The sequence below is a fragment of the Arachis duranensis genome, chromosome 3 (genome assembly GCF_000817695.3).
Source record: "Arachis duranensis cultivar V14167 chromosome 3, aradu.V14167.gnm2.J7QH, whole genome shotgun sequence".
NCBI classification, from domain to species: domain Eukaryota; kingdom Viridiplantae; phylum Streptophyta; class Magnoliopsida; order Fabales; family Fabaceae; genus Arachis; species Arachis duranensis.
The window spans coordinates 90219629-90235632 of NC_029774.3; positions in this window are offsets into that span (position 1 = coordinate 90219629).

Below are 16004 nucleotides of genomic sequence, written 5' to 3' on the forward strand. Positions count from 1 at the left end.
TTAAACTGAAGCTTAAACGTGGAAATGAAGAAAGCAACCCTGGAGGCAATTCTGGTCGAACACGTTTAAGCTCCAGTTTAAGGTTAAACTGGAGCTTAAACGTGGAAATGAGAAGGCAACCCTGGAGGAGCAAAAACGCCGAACACGTTTAAGCTCCAGTTTGACCTTAAACTGGAGCTTAAACGTGGGAATGAAGTAAGCAACCCTGGAGGCAATTTCTGGTCGAACACGTTTAAGCTCCAGTTTAAGGTTAAACTGGAGCTTAAACGTGGAAATGGTCCTTGGTGCCATTCTCATTCTGGCGTTTAACCTTTAGTTTAAGGTTAAACTGGAGGTAAAATGCCAGTTTCCTCTTTTCTCAGCTTCCATGATTCTGGCGTTTAACCTCCAGTTTAACCTTAAACTGGAGGTTAAACGCCACTTTCAGCTTTGGTGCATTTCTTATTCTGGCGTTTAACTTCCAGTTTAAGGTTAAACTGGAGGTTAAACGCCACTTTCAACATTATATGGCTTGGCAGTTTAAGTTCCAGTTTAAGCTTAAACTGAAACTTAAACTCCACATGTGATCTTCAAGCTTCCTTTATTGATTTTGTTGCTTCCTTGCCTAGCCTCTTCTTCCCTGAAATCATCCAAACAACTGCATCAAAGTCTTGCAAAATTTCATGAGAATTCTTCCATTCATAGCATTCAAGTAATATCACTAAAAACTCATGGAATTTGCATCAAAATCATACTGTTTGGATGGTTCATTGCTTTGTTGTTCATTTAACCATTCTTGGTTACTTTAAGCTCAAGAAAATGCATAAAACAACTAAAACTAACAGAAAAATGCTAGTGAAACTAGCCTAAGATGCCTTGGCATCATGAATGCTGTTTTCTCTTGATCCTGGGGATCTACTGCAATTTGATTATAACCTGCATATCCATCCAGGAAGCAGTAGTATTCATGACCGGATAGTCTTTCTAGCATCTGGTCTATGAAGGGTAAAGGAAAATGATCCTTTCTAGTAGTTGTATTGAGCCTTCTATAATCAATACACATACGCGACCCTGTAACTGTTCTTGTAGGAACCAGTTCAATTTTTTCATTATGAACCACTGTCATGCCACCCTTCTTAGGGACGGCTTGGACAGGGCTTACCCAGGGGCTATCAAAAATAGGATAAATAATCCCAGCCTCTGGTAATTTAGTGACCTCCTTCTGCACCACCTCCTTCATGGCTGGATTTAGCCGCCTCTGTGGTTGAACCACTAGCTTAGCGTCACCCTCCAATAGGATTTTGTGCATGCATCTGGCTGGGCTAATGCCCTTAAGATCACCGATGGACCACCCAAGGGCTGTCTTGTGTGTCCTTAGCACTTGAATTAGTGCTTCCTCTTCCTGTGGCTCTAAGGTAGAGCTTATGATTACAGGAGAGGTATCACCTTCTTCCAGAAATGCATATTTTAGGGATGGTGGTAATGGTTTAAGCTCAAGTTTAGGAGGTTTCTCCTCTTCCTGAGGAATTTTCAGAGGTTCTATTATTCTCTCTGATTCCTCCAGATAAGGCTGAACATCTTTAAAGATATCCTCCAGCTCTGATTCGAGACTCTCAGTCATATTGATCTCTTTTACCAGAGAGTCAATAATATCAATGCTCATGCAGTCATTTGGGGTGTCTGGATGCTGCATAGCTTTGACAACATTCAACTTGAACTCATCTTCATTGACTCTCAGGTTTACTTCCCCTTTTTGGACGTCAATGAGGGTTCGGCCAGCTGCTAGGAAAGGTCTTCCTAGAATGAGAGTTGCACTCTTGTCCTCCTCCATTTCCAGCACCACAAAGTCAGTAGGAAAGGCAAATGGCCTAACCTTGACAATCATATCTTCAATCACGCCTGATGGGTATTTAATGGAGCCATCAGCAAGTTAGAGACATATTCAGGTTGGTTTGACCTCTTCAGTCAAACCAAGCTTTTTGATAGTAGATGCAGGTATCAGGTTGATACTTGCCCCAAGATCACATAGAGCTTGCTTGGTACAAGTACCCTCTAATGTGCATGGTATCATAAAGCCTCCGGGATCTTTAAGCTTCTCAGCTAAGCTTTTCAGAATTACTGCGCGGCATTCTTCAGTGAGGTAAACTCTTTTAGTTTCCCTCCAATCCTTCTTATGACTTAAGATCTCTTTCATGAACTTAGCATAAGAGGGTATTTGCTCAAGTGCCTCTGCAAACAGAATCTTTATTTCAAGAGTCCCGAGATAGTCTGCGAAGTGGGCAAATTGCTTATCCTGTTCCGCTTGGCAGAGTTTTTAAGGATAAGGCATTTTGGCTTTGTATTCCTCAACCTTAGTTGCTGCAGGTTTATTGCCTACAGATGTAGGTTGAGAAGCCTTTTTAGATGGGTTATTATCAGCACTTGTATGTGTCTGATCCCCCACTGGCATTTGAATGCCAGAGGTGGAAGCTGGAGTGGCATTAGACTCCAACTCCTTATTTTTTTCTGGCGTCTGAATGCCAGAACTGTGCTCCCTTTGGGCATTCAACGCCAATTCCTTGCTTGTTTCTGGCGTTGAACGCCAGGACTGAGCATGGTTTGGGCGTTCAACGCCAGCTTTCCACCCATTTTCTGATGGTTGAGTGCCAGAATTATTCCTCTCTGGGCTCTTACTGTCCTCAGATGGATTTTGGGTAGTTTGCTCATTTCTTGGCTTCTTGCTACCTTGAAGTGAGGTATTTAATGTTTTCCCACTTCTTAATTGAACTGCTTGGCACTCTTCTGTTATTTGTTTTGATAAATGTTGTTCCGTTTGTTTCAACTGTACTTCCATATTCATATTAGCCATTCTTGTTTCTTGTAATATCTCCTTCAATTTGGCTAACTGTTTTGTTAGAAAGTCTAATTGCTGATTGAATTCAATAGCTTGATCTGTAGGACTGAGTTCAGCAGTTACTGTTTTAGCCTCTTCATTGATGGAGGATTCACTGTTTAGGTACAGATGCTAATTTCTGGCAACTGTATTAATAAGCTCTTGAGCTTCTTCTATTGTATTTCTCATTTGTATAGATCCACCAGCTGAGTGGTCTAGAGAAATTTGAGCTCTCTCTGTAAGCTCATAATAGAAGATGTCTAACTGCACCCACTCTGAAAACATTTCAGAGGGGCATTTTCTTAGCATCTCTCCATATCTCTCCCAGGCATCATAAAGGGATTCATTATCTCCTTGTTTAAAGCCTTGGATGCTCAGTCTTAGCTGTGTCATCCGTTTTGGAGGAAAATAGTGATTCAGAAATTTTTCTCACAGCTGTTTCCATGTCTTTATGATGTCCTTAGGTTAGTTATTTAACCAGCTCTTAGCTTGGTCCTTTACAGCAAATGGAAACAGTAACAATCTGTAGACATCTTGATCTACTTCCTTTTCATGTACTGTGTCAGCAATTTGTAAAAACTGTGCCAAAAACTCTGTAGGTTCTTCTTGTGAAAGCCCGGAATACTGGCAACTTTGCTGCACCATGATAATGAGCTGAGGATTCAACTCAAAACTACTAACTCCAATGGAGGGTATACAGATACTACTCCCATATGAAGCAGTAGTGGGGTTAGCATATGACCCCAGAGTCCTTCTGGACTGTTCCCTTCCACTTAGGTCCATGTTAGAGTAAAGGAGGTAATGTGGATTTAAATTTTTTTTTTTTTGAAAATCGAAAATTAAAAGGAAGATAAAATAAAATAAATAGAAAATTAAATAAAAATTCAAAAATTAGAAAACCAAATAAAATAAAAATAAATAAAAATAAAAATAAAATAAAAAAAGGAATTTAAAAATATTTTATGAAGATTTTCGAAAAAGTGAGGAGAGAAAAAGTGGTTAGGATATTTTTGAAATTGAAATCTGAAATTTTTATATAAAAAAATTTGAAAATATGCCTTAAAAATAGTTAGAAAAGATATTTTTTGAATTTTGAATTTTATGATGAAAGAGAAAAACACACAAAAGACACACGACTTAAAATTTTTTGATCTAATGCTCCTTGTTTTCGAAACTTTTGGAGGGAAAACACCAAGGAACACGAAACTTAAAAATTTTAAGATCAAAACACAAGGAAGACTCAAGAACACGTTGAAGAATCACAAGAACAACAAGAACAAAAGAAAGAACACCAAACTTAAATTTTTAGAAAACCACAATAAAAATCTCGAAAATTAAAGAAAGATTAACAAGAAAACACCAAACTTAAAGTTTGGCACAAGATTCAATCAAAGAAAAATTATTTTTGAAAAAGATTTTAAAAAGAAGGTACCCAATTACCAAGAACATAAACCAACACTCTAGCCAATTAAGCTGTAAAGGTAACACTTGTTTTAAAGAAGTACTTTTAATAACTAAAAATAAATTTTTTTTCAAAAACTAATGTTTTGAAAAAGCACAAGAAAAACAAGAAAAGACACAGAACAAGAAAAACTAAAGATCAAACAAGAAAAATAAACAAGAACAACTTGAAGATCCAGGAAAAACAAAGAACACAAATTCAAAAATTTAAAGGAAAATATAAAATATGCAATTGACACCAAACTTAAAACATGACACTAAACTCACAGAAAAATTAAAAATTTAATAAGGAAAAATAATATTTTTGAAAAATTTTTTGAAAAGAAAATAAAGGACTCAGATTTGATGACTCTATAGCAACAAAAATAAATTATTCCTAATCAAAGCAACAAAATAAACCTTTAGTTGTTCAAACATGAACAATCCCTGGCAACGGCGCCAAAAACTTGGTGCATGAAAATTGCAATCACACTTTTACAATCCACACAACTAACTAGCAAGTGCACTGGGTCGTCCAAGTAATACCTTACCTGAGTAAGGGTCGAATCCCACAGAGATTGTTGGTTTGAAGCAAGCTATGGTTATCTTATTATTCTTAGTCAGGATGCCAATAGGGTTCTTTTGTTTTAATTGTAAAAAGTCAAAGGGCATAAAATAAATACTTACTGTGCAATAATGGAGAATATGTTGGAGTTTTGGAGATGCTTTGTCTTCTGAATTCCTGTAACATAATGCTTCCTCACTTTCAAAAGTGCAAAGTTCCTTCCATGGCAAGCTGCATGTAGGGTGTCACCGTTGTTAATGGCTACTTCCTATCCTCTCAGTGAAAATGGTCCAAATGCTCTGTCACAGCACGGCTAAGCATCTGTTGGTTCTCGATCATGTCGGAATAAGATCCATTGATCCTTTTGCGTTTGTCACTACGCCCAACACTCGCGAGTTTGAAGCTCGTCACAGCCATTCAATCCTTGAATCCTACTCGGAATACCACAGACAAGGTTTAGACTTTTCGGATTCTCATGAACGTCGCCATCAATTCTAGCTTATACCACGAAGATTCTGATTAAGGAATCTATGAGATATTCATTCAATCTAATGTAGAATGGAGGTGGTTGTCAGACACATGTTCATGGATTGAGGAGGGTGATGAGTGTCACGGATCATCACCTTCTTCATAGTAAGGCGCGTCCTCACCCCCAACAATGGAGTTTAGAGACTCGTGCCATCAAAGAGTACAAAGTTCAGATCTAAAAATGTCATGAGATACAAAATAAGTCTCTAAAAGTTGTTTAAATACTAAACTAGTAACCTAGGTTTACAAAAAATGAGTAAACTAAGATAATTGGTGCAGAAATCTACTTCTGGGGCCCACTTGGTGTGTGATGGGGCTGAGACTTAAGCTTCTCTCGTGCCTGGGCTGTTTCTGGAGTTGAACGCCAGGTTGTAACCTGTTTCTTGCGTTAAACTCCAACTTGCAAGCTGTTTCTGGTGCTGAATGCCAGACTGCAATATGGAACTGGCGTTGAACGCCAGTTTATGTCTTCTATCTTCATGAAAAGTATGGACTATTATATATTGCTGGAAAGCCCAGGATGTTTACTTTCCAACCAATTGAGAGCGTGCGGATTGGACTCCTATAGCTCCAAAAAATCCATTCCGAGTACAGGGAGGTAAGAATCTAACAGCATCAGCAATCCTTTTTCAGCCTAAATCAAATTTTTGCTCAGCTCCCTCAATTTCAGCCAAAAAAATACCCGAAATCACAAAAAAACACACAAACTGATAGTAAAGTCTAGAAATATGATTTTTGCCTAAAAACTAATAAAAATCTATTAAAAACTAACTAAAACATATTAAAATCTACATGAAATTACCCCCAAAAAGCGTATAAAATATCTACTCATCACCTGGTATGAAGAATGATGTGGCAGAGTATGTCTCAAAGTGCTTAACTTGTCAAAAGGTGAAGATTAAACATCAGAGACCTTCTGGGATGTTGCAGCCCTTGGAGATCCCGCAATGGAAGTGGGAGAGCATTGCGATAGATTTTATGTCGGGATTGCCGAGGACTAGAACCGGTTTTGATGCTGTCTGGGTAATTGTGGACCGGTTGACAAAGTTGGCTCACTTTCTACCCATTCGAATGAACTATACTCTTGAGGAGTTGGCACGCTTGTACATAAAGGAGATTGTGAGACTTCATGGTGTGCCTACAACTATAATTTCTAACAGAGATCCCCGTTTCACTTCGAGGTTCTAGGGTACATTTCAGAAAGCTTTTGGAACCCGTTTGAGCTTAAGTACAGCTTACCGTCCTTAAACAGATGGTCAATCTGAGAGGACGATCCAAACCCTAGATGATATGCTAAGGGCTTGTGTTCTAGATCAGCCGGCGAGCTGGGATCAATATATGCCGCTAGTGGAGTTTGCGTACAATAATAGCTACCATGCAAGCATCGGAATGGCTCCGTATGAGGCGTTGTATGGGAGGAAATGCCAATCTCCTCTATGCTGGTATGAAGCTAGCGAGAAAAGTCTCTTAGGGCCTGAGATGATAGCTGAAACCACAGAACAAGTTAAGAAAATCAAAGATAGAATGCTCATTGCTCAGAGCCGTCAGAAGAGTTACACCGATCAGAGGCGGAAGCCCTTAGAGTTTGAGGAAGGAGACCATGCTTTCCTTAAGGTTACTCCAACAACAGGAGTAAGTAGAGCGATTAAGACAAAGAAGCTGAACCCTCGATACATCGGTCCGTTTCAAATTCTTTAGATAGTTGGACCAGTGGTGTATCAGATGGCTCTACCGCCTCATCTTTCAAACCTGCATGATGTATTTCATGTGTCATAGCTTTGGAAGTATACTTTTGATGCTAGCCATGTGTTAAAACCAGAATCGGTGCAATTAAGAGAAGATTTGACTCTACCAGTGACTCCGGTCAGGATTGATGACACAAGTACTAAGAAGTTGAGTGGAAAAGAGGTTTCATTAGTGAAAGTGGCATGGAGTTGAGTCGGTGTTGAGGAGCACACCTGGGAGCTTGAGTCAAAGATGCGATCAGACTTTCCACACCTGTTCTCAGGTAACTAAATTCAAAGTTTGTGGGCAAAATTCCCATTTAGGTAGGTAGAATGTAAAACCCAGTTAATTAATGGCTAATTAACCCATAAATTAAAATATATTCTAGAAAGGGAGAAATGAGGTTTTTATGGTTTAATGTGGTAGAGAAATTTAAAACGAGAATTTCAACACCAATTTTAAAGAAATCGGCCCAAGATTGGGCCGAACGGGCCAAACCGGGCCAATCGGACCCAAGTTGGGCCCATGGCCTAGCCAAGCTTCATTTAATTAATGAAGCTCAACTCTCTCCCTCCCTCAAGAACACATTCACGCTGAGATTGAGAGGGGAAAGGGGGAGGAAAACACAAATCCTTGCTCCAACTTCAATTGATCATATCTTTTGATCCGGAGCTCCGATTGACGCACCATTTACGACCATGCGACCGTGCCGTCAAGCTCTACAAAATCCACACAACTATTCTTAAGGAAAGCCATAATCTCTTCTTCGAATCCCAGCCCTTAGTTTCAAGTTTCATGGGCAAAAATGTTGAAATTTGTGAGCTCCTTGTGTTGTAGGCTCAAATTAACTTAAAGGAAAGGTTTTCTCTAGCTCCCTTGATCTTTGGGTAAGGTGATATTCTTAAACCCTAGTGAATATGTTGAGATTGAGGTGTTGGGTATTGAGTTATTATGTTTGGGTGTGATATTGTGGCTTAGGTTTATATATATGTGTGTATTGGAGCTTGATTGGTGATTTTGGCAAGCCTTGGAGTGGAGCTTTTGCTTGAAAATCTATTGGTTAGGCTTTGGAAACATTGGAGGTTGAATTTGAGAGTGTTCATCAAGTTGCAATTCCAGAATAAAAGAGACAAAAGATGTCAAGGTATCCTAACTACCAAAACTGATATTTAAACTTCCTAACCTACCACTTGCAATATAATTCTAAATGGTAATGCAATACAAGTGTGTGAAACTGAAACTTAAACTATCCTAAGCAATGAATTTTAAACTACTTTATTGTCACTAGCTTGACATTCCTTAATCTTTAGTTGAGCTTGTAGCTCACTCTCTGCTCCTCCAAGGAGCTTCCCAAGTAATGTTTGAGCCTATGGCTATTGACAGTGAAAGTTCTCTGAGTCTTGTCCTCTTTGAGCTCTACATGACCATAGGGAAACACCTTGAGTATGGTGAAGGGTCCAAACCATCGAGACTTGAGTTTCCCAGGGAAAAACTTAAGCCTTGAGTTGTACAGAAGAACCTTTTGTCCTTCAGTGAATTCTCTCCTTGCAATCCTCTGATCATGCCACCTTTTTGTGGTCTCTTTATAGATTTTTGCATTCTCATATGCTTGATTATAAATTTCTCCAGCTCATTGAGTTGCATTAATCTTCTTTTTCCAGCAGCTTGCACATCATAGTTTAGCATTTTTAGAGCCCAAAATGCTCTATGCTCAAGCTCAACTGGTAAGTGGCAAGTGATGAGCGGATATTTTATATGCTTTTTGGGGGTAATTTCATGTAGATTTTAGTGTGTTTTAGTTAGTTTTTAGTATATTTTTATTAGTTTTTAGGCAAAATTCATATTTCTGGACTTTACTATGAGTTTGTGTGTTTTTCTGTGATTTCAGGTATTTTCTGGCCGAAATTGAGGGAGCTGAGCAAAAATCTGATTCAGGCTGAAAAAGGACTATTGATGCTGTTAGATTCTGATCTTCCTGAACTCGGAATGGATTTTTTGGATCTACAGAAGTCCAATTGGGGCGCTCTCAATTGGGTCGGAAAGTAGACATCCAGGGCTTTCCAGCAATATATAATAGTCCATACTTTGCGTGAAGATAAACGACGTAAACTGGCGTTTAACACCAGTTCCATGTTGCATTCTGGTGTTGAACGCCAGAAACAGGTTGCAAGTTGGAGTTAAATGCCAGAAACAGGTTACAACCTGACGTTTAACTCCAAAAACAGCCCAGAAACGTGAGAAGCTTAAGTCTCAGCCCCAGCACACACCAAGTGGGCTCCAGAAGTAGATTTCTGCACTATCCATCTTAGTTTACTCATTTTCTGTAAACCTAGGTTACTAGTTTAGTATTTAAACAACTTTTAAAGACTTATTTTGTATATCATGACATTTTTAGATTTGAACTTTGTACCCTTTGATGGCATGAGTCTCTAAACTCCATTGTTGGGGGTGAGGAGCTCTACAGTGTCTCGATGAATTAATGCAATTATTTCTGTTTTCTATTCAAACACGCTTGTTTCTATCTAAGATGTTCATTCGCACTTCAATATGAAAAAGGTGATGATCCGTGACACTCATCACCATTCTCAACCTATGAATGCGTACCTGACAACCACCTCCGTTCTACATTAGATTGAATGAGTATCTCTTAGATTCCTTAATCAGAGTCTTCGTGGTATAAGCTAGAATCTATTGGCAGCATTCTTGAGAATCCGGAAAGTCTAAACCTTGTCTGTGGTATTCCGAGTAGGATTCAGAGATTGAATGACTGTGATGAGCTTCAAACTCGCGAGTGTTGGGCGTAGTGACAGACACAAAAAGATCAATGGATCCTATTCTGACATGATCGAGAACCGACCGATGATTAGCCGTGCGGTGACAGCGCATTTGGACCATTTTCACTGAGAGGATGGATGGTAGCCATTGACAACGGTGATCCACCAACACACAGCTTGCCATAGAAGGAACCTTGCGTGCGTGAAGAAGATGACAGTGGGAAAGCAGAGATTCAGAAGACAAAGCATCTCCAAAACTCCAACACATTCTCCATTACTGCGTAACAATTACTCATTTCATACTCTTTCACTTTTTACAATTGAAACTAAAGAACCCTATTGGTATCCTGACTAAGAATAATAAGATAACCAAAGCTTGCTTCAAGCCAACAATCTCCGTGGGATCAACCCTTACTCACATAAGGTATTACTTGGACGACCCAGTGCACTTGCTGGTTAGTTGTGCGGAATTACATAGTGTGAGTGTAATTTTCGTGCACCAAGTTTTTGGCGCCGCTGCCGGGGAATGTTTGAGTTTGAACAACTGACGGTTTATCTTGTTACTTAGATTAAGAAAAATTTGTCTTTTTGGTTTAGAGTCACTAGAATTGCATCTTTTATTATTCCTTTTAAAAAAATTTCAAAAATATTATTTTTCTTTATAAATTGTTAGTTTTTCATTGAGTCTAGTTGCATGTTTTAAGTTTGGTGTCCTTTGTGTTTTTGTCATCAAAAAATAGTTTTTATCTGCTCAATCCTTGCATTTGTTAAATGTGTCTATTTTCTTGGGAATAGTTGCTCCTTTGAGTTTTCCTTTTTAAAATCTTTTTAAAAAATAATTTTTCTCTGATTAAATCTTGTGCCAAACTTTATGTTTGCTGTTCTCTTGTTAATTTTTCCTTAATTTTTGAACATTTTATTGTGGTTTTCTAAAAATTTAAGTTTGGTGTTCTATCTTTTGTTCTTGTTGTTCTTGAGCCTTCTTTGTGCTTTGATCTTAAAATTTTTAAGTTTGGTGTGCCTTGGTGTTTTCCCTCCAAAATTCTCGAAAACAAGGAGCATTGGATTTAAAAATTTTAAGTCTTATGTCTTTTGTGTGTTTTTCTCTTTCATAATAAAATTCAAAAATCAAAAAAATTATTTTTTCAAACTATTTTTAAGCATTTTTTTTCGAAACTTTTCATAAAAATTCAGATTTCAATTTCAAAATTTTTCAAATCTTATCCTTTTAAGATTTAAAAAAAATCAAATCTTTTTCAAAAATATCTTAACCACTATCTCTCTCCTCACTTTTTCGAAAATCTTCATAAAATATTTTCAAATTCTTTTTATTTTTATTTTTATTTTAGTTTTTATTTTATTTTATTTTATTATTTCGAAAATCTATTTTTTTCTATAATTCTTTTTTTCTATAATAAAATAAATAAAATAAATCCACGTTATCTCCCTTTCTCCATCATGGACCTAAGTGGAAACTAACAGTCCAGAAGGGCTCTTGGGTCATATGCTAACCCCACTACTGCTTCCTGTGGGAGTAGTATCTGTATACCCTTCATCGGAGTCAGTAGTTTTGAGTTGAATCCTCAGCTCATTATCATGGTGTAGCAAAGTTGCCAGTATTCTGGTCTTCCACAGGAAGAACCTACAGAGTTTCTGGCACAGTTTTTATAAATTACTGACACAGTACATGATAAGGAAGTAGATCATGATGTCTACAGATTGTTACTGTTTTCATTTGCTGTAAAAGACCAAGCTAAGAGGTGGTTAAATAACCAACCTAAAGACAGCATAAAGACATGGAAGAGGCTAAAACAGTAACTGCTGAACTCAGTCCTGCAGAACAAGTTACTGAATTCAATCAGCAATTAGATTTTCTAACAAAATAGCTAGCCGAATTCAAGGAGATATTGCAAGACACAAGACTGGCTAATATGAATATGGAGTTGCAGTTGAAGCAAACATAGCAGCAGTTATCAAAACAAATAACAGAAGAATGCCAAGCAGTTCAATTAAGAAGTGGGAAGACATTAAATACCTCACTTCAAGGTAGCAGAAAGCCAAGAAATGAACAAACTGCTACCCAAAATTCCTCTGAGGACAGTAAGAGCCCAGAGAGGAATAATTCTGGCGCTCAAACGCCAGAAAAGGGTGGAGAGCTGGCGTTAAACGCCTAACCCATGCTCAGTTCTGGCGTTCAAACACCAGAAACAGGCAAGGAGTTAGCATTGAATGCCCAAAGGAAGCTCAGTTCTGGCATTTAGACGCTAGAAACAGTTAAGGAGTTGGCATCTAATGCCACTCCAGCTTCCACCCCTGGCATTCAAACGCCGGTGGGGGATTAGACACATACAAGTGCTGATAGCAACCCCTCTAAACAGGCTTCTCAACCCACATCTGTAGGCAATAAACCTGCAGCAACTAAGGTTGAGGAATACAAAGCCAAAATGCCTTATCCTCAGAAACTCTGCCAAGTGGAATAGGATAAGCAATTTGCCCGCTTTGCAGACTATCTCAAGACTCTTGAAATAAAAATTCCGTTTGTAGAGGCACTTGAGCAAATACCCTCTTATGCTAAGTTCATGAAAGAGATCTTAAGTCATAAGAAGGATTGGAGAGAAACTGAAAAAGTTTGCCTCACTGAAGAATGCAGTGCAGTTATTCTGAAAAGCTTACCAAAAAAGCTTAAAGATCCCGGAAGCTTTATGATACCATGCACATTAGAGGGTACTTGTACCAAGCAAGCTCTATGTGATCTTGGGACAAGTATCAACCTAATACCTGCATCTAGTATCAGAAAGCTTGGTTTGACTGAAGAAGTCAAACCAATCCGGTTATGTCTCCAACTTGCTGATGGCTCCAATAAATACCCATCAGGTGTGATTGAAGACATGATTGTCAAGGTTTAAATACCCATCAGGCGTGATTGAAGACATGATTGTCAAGGTTGGGCCATTTGCCTTTCCTACTGACTTTGTGGTGCTGGAAATGGAGGAGCACAAGAGTGCAACTCTCATTCTAGGAAGACCTTTCCTAGCAACTGGACGAACCCTCATTGACGTCCAAAAAGAGGAAGTGACCCTGAGAGTCAATGAGGACGAGTTTAAGTTGAATGTTGTCAAAGCTATGCAGCATCCAGACACCCCAAATGACTGCATGAGCAATGATATTATTGACTCTCTGGTAAAAAAGGTCAATATGACTGAGAGCCTCGAATCAGAGCTAGAGGATATCTTTAAAGATGCTCAGCCTGATCTGGAGGAACCAGAGAAATAATAGAACCTCTAAAAATCCCTCATGAAGAGGAGAAACCTCCCAAACCCGAGCTCAAACCATTACCACCATCCCTGAAATATGCATTTCTGGGAGAAGGTGATACCTTTCCCGTAATCATAAGCTCTACCTTAGAGCCATAGGAAGAGGAAGCACTAATTCAAGTGCTAAGGACACACAAGACATCTCTTGGGTGGTCCATCAGTGATCTTAAGGGCAGTAGCCCAAAAATGAACTGGTTCCTACAAGAACAGTTACAGGGTGGCGTATGTGTATTGATTATAGAAGGCTCAATACAACTACCAGAAAGGATCATTTTACTTTACCATTCATATACCAGATGCTAGAAAGACTAGCAGGTCATGAATACTACTGCTTCCTAGATGGATATTCAGGTTATAATCAAATTGCAGTAGATCCCCAGGATCAAGAGAAAACAGCATTCACATGTCCATCCAGAGTATTTGCATACAGAAGGATGTCATTTGGTCTGTGCAATGCACCTGCAACCTTTCAAGGTGCATGCTCTCTATTTTCTCTGATATGGTGGACAAATTTCTAGAAGTCTTCATGGATGACTTTTCAGTATTTGGAGACTCATTCAGCTATTGTCTTGACCATCTAGCACTTGTTCTAAAGAGGTGCCGAGAACTAATATAGTTTTAAACTGGGAAAAATATCACTCAATGGTGACTGAAAGAATTGTCCTTGGGCACAAAATTTCGAACAAGGGAATAGAGGTGGATCAAGCTAGGGTAGAGGTAATTGAAAAATTACCACCACCTGCCAATGTTAAGGCAATCAGAAGTTTTCTGGGGCATACAGGATTCTATAGAAGGTTTATAAAAGATTTTTCTAAAATTGCCAAACCTCTGAGTAATCTGCTAGCTGCTGACACGCCATTTATCTTTGATAAGGAGTGTCTGCAGGCGTTTGAGATGCTGAAAGCTAAGCTGGTCACAGCACCAGTCATCTCTGCACCAGACTAGACATTACCATTTGAACTAATGTGTAATGCCAGCGACCATGCCATTGGTGCAGTGTTGGGACAGAGGCATGACAAGCTTCTGCATGTCATTCATTATGCGAGTCGTGTTTTAAATGATATACAGAAGAACTACACAACCACAGAAAAAGAGTTACTTGCAGTGGTTTACGCCATTGACAAATTCAGATATTTTTTAGTATGATCAAAAGTGATTGTGTATACTGACCATGCTGCTCTTAAATATCTACACACAAAGCAAGATTCAAAACCCAGACTCATAAGATGGGTGTTGCTTCTGCAAGAGTTTGATATAGAAATAAGTGACAGAAAAGGGACAGAGAACCAAGTAGCAGATCACCTATTCTGAATAGAACCAGTAGAAGGGGCGTCCCTCCCTCTTACTGAGATCTCTGAAAAATTTCTAGATGAGCAACTCTTTGCCATCAAGGAAGTACCATGGTTTGCAGACATTGCAAATTATAAGGCTGTAAGATTCATACCCAAAGAGTATAGTAGGCAGCAATCAAAGAAATTGATCGCAGATGTAAGTACTATCTTTGGGATGAACCATATCTCTTCAAGAGATATGCAGACGGAGTAATCCGTAGATGTGTGCCTAAAGAAGAAGCACAGAAGATCCTATGACATTGCCATAGATCACAATATAGACAATTTCGCGCACCAGAGGACATTTTGTTAGTGAGCGAACAGCCACAAGAGTCCTCCAATGTGGCTTCTATTGGCCTACTATACATAAAGACTCCCGAGAGTTTGTACTTAATTGTGATAGTTGCTCTGCCTCACGGTTATGGCATGCCTCAACAAGGGATCTTAGATATTGAGTTGTTTGATGTATGTGGTATTGACTTCATGGGGCCTTTTCCACCATCATACTCAAATACTTATATTCTGGTGGCAATGGATTATGTATCCAAATGGGTGGAAGCTACTGTAACACCCACTAATGATACTAAGACAGTGCTAAAATTCCTCCAGAAACATATCTTCAGCAGATTTGGTGTCCCTAGAGTACTAATCAGTGATGGGGGCGCTCATTTCTGCAATAAACAGCTTTACTCTACTATGGTTCGATATGGAGTCAGTGGTGCACGAATTTGCAATCCGTACAACTAACCAGCAAGTGCACTGGGTCGTCCATGTAATACCTTACGTGAGTAAGGTCGATCCCACGGAGATTATTGGTCTGAAGCAAGCTATGTTTATTTTATTAATCTTAGTCAGGATGCCAATTAGATTATTTGGATTTAATTGTAAGAAGTAAAAGTGTTTAGAATAAGTAATTGTTACTTTATTAATGGAGGATATGTTGGAGTTTTGGAGATGCCTTGTCCTCTGAATTTCTGCAATGTAATATTTAACTCAATTATTTGTAAAGCCCGTCTACGGCAAGCTGTATGGTTCTAGCTTATACCACGAAGATTCTGATTAAGGAAGCTAAGAGATGCTCATTCAATCTGATGTAGAATGAAGGTGTTTGTAAAGCACACGTTCATGGATTGAGGAAGGTGATGAGTGTCACGGATCATCACCTCCTTCACAATTAAGCGCGAATGAACATCTTAGATAGGAACACACACACGTTTGAATGGAGAAATAGAAACAATTGCATTAATTCATTGAGACGCTACAGAGCTCCTCACCCCCAACAATGGAGTTTAGAGACTTATGCCGTCAAAGTGTATAAAATTCAGATCTGAAAATGTCAACAGGTCCAAAGTAAATCTCTAAAAGTTGTTTAAATAGTAAACTAATAACCTAGGTTTACAGAAAATGAGTAAACTATGATAGATAGTGCAGAAATCCACTTCTGGGGCCCACTTGGTGTGTGCTGGGGCTGAGACT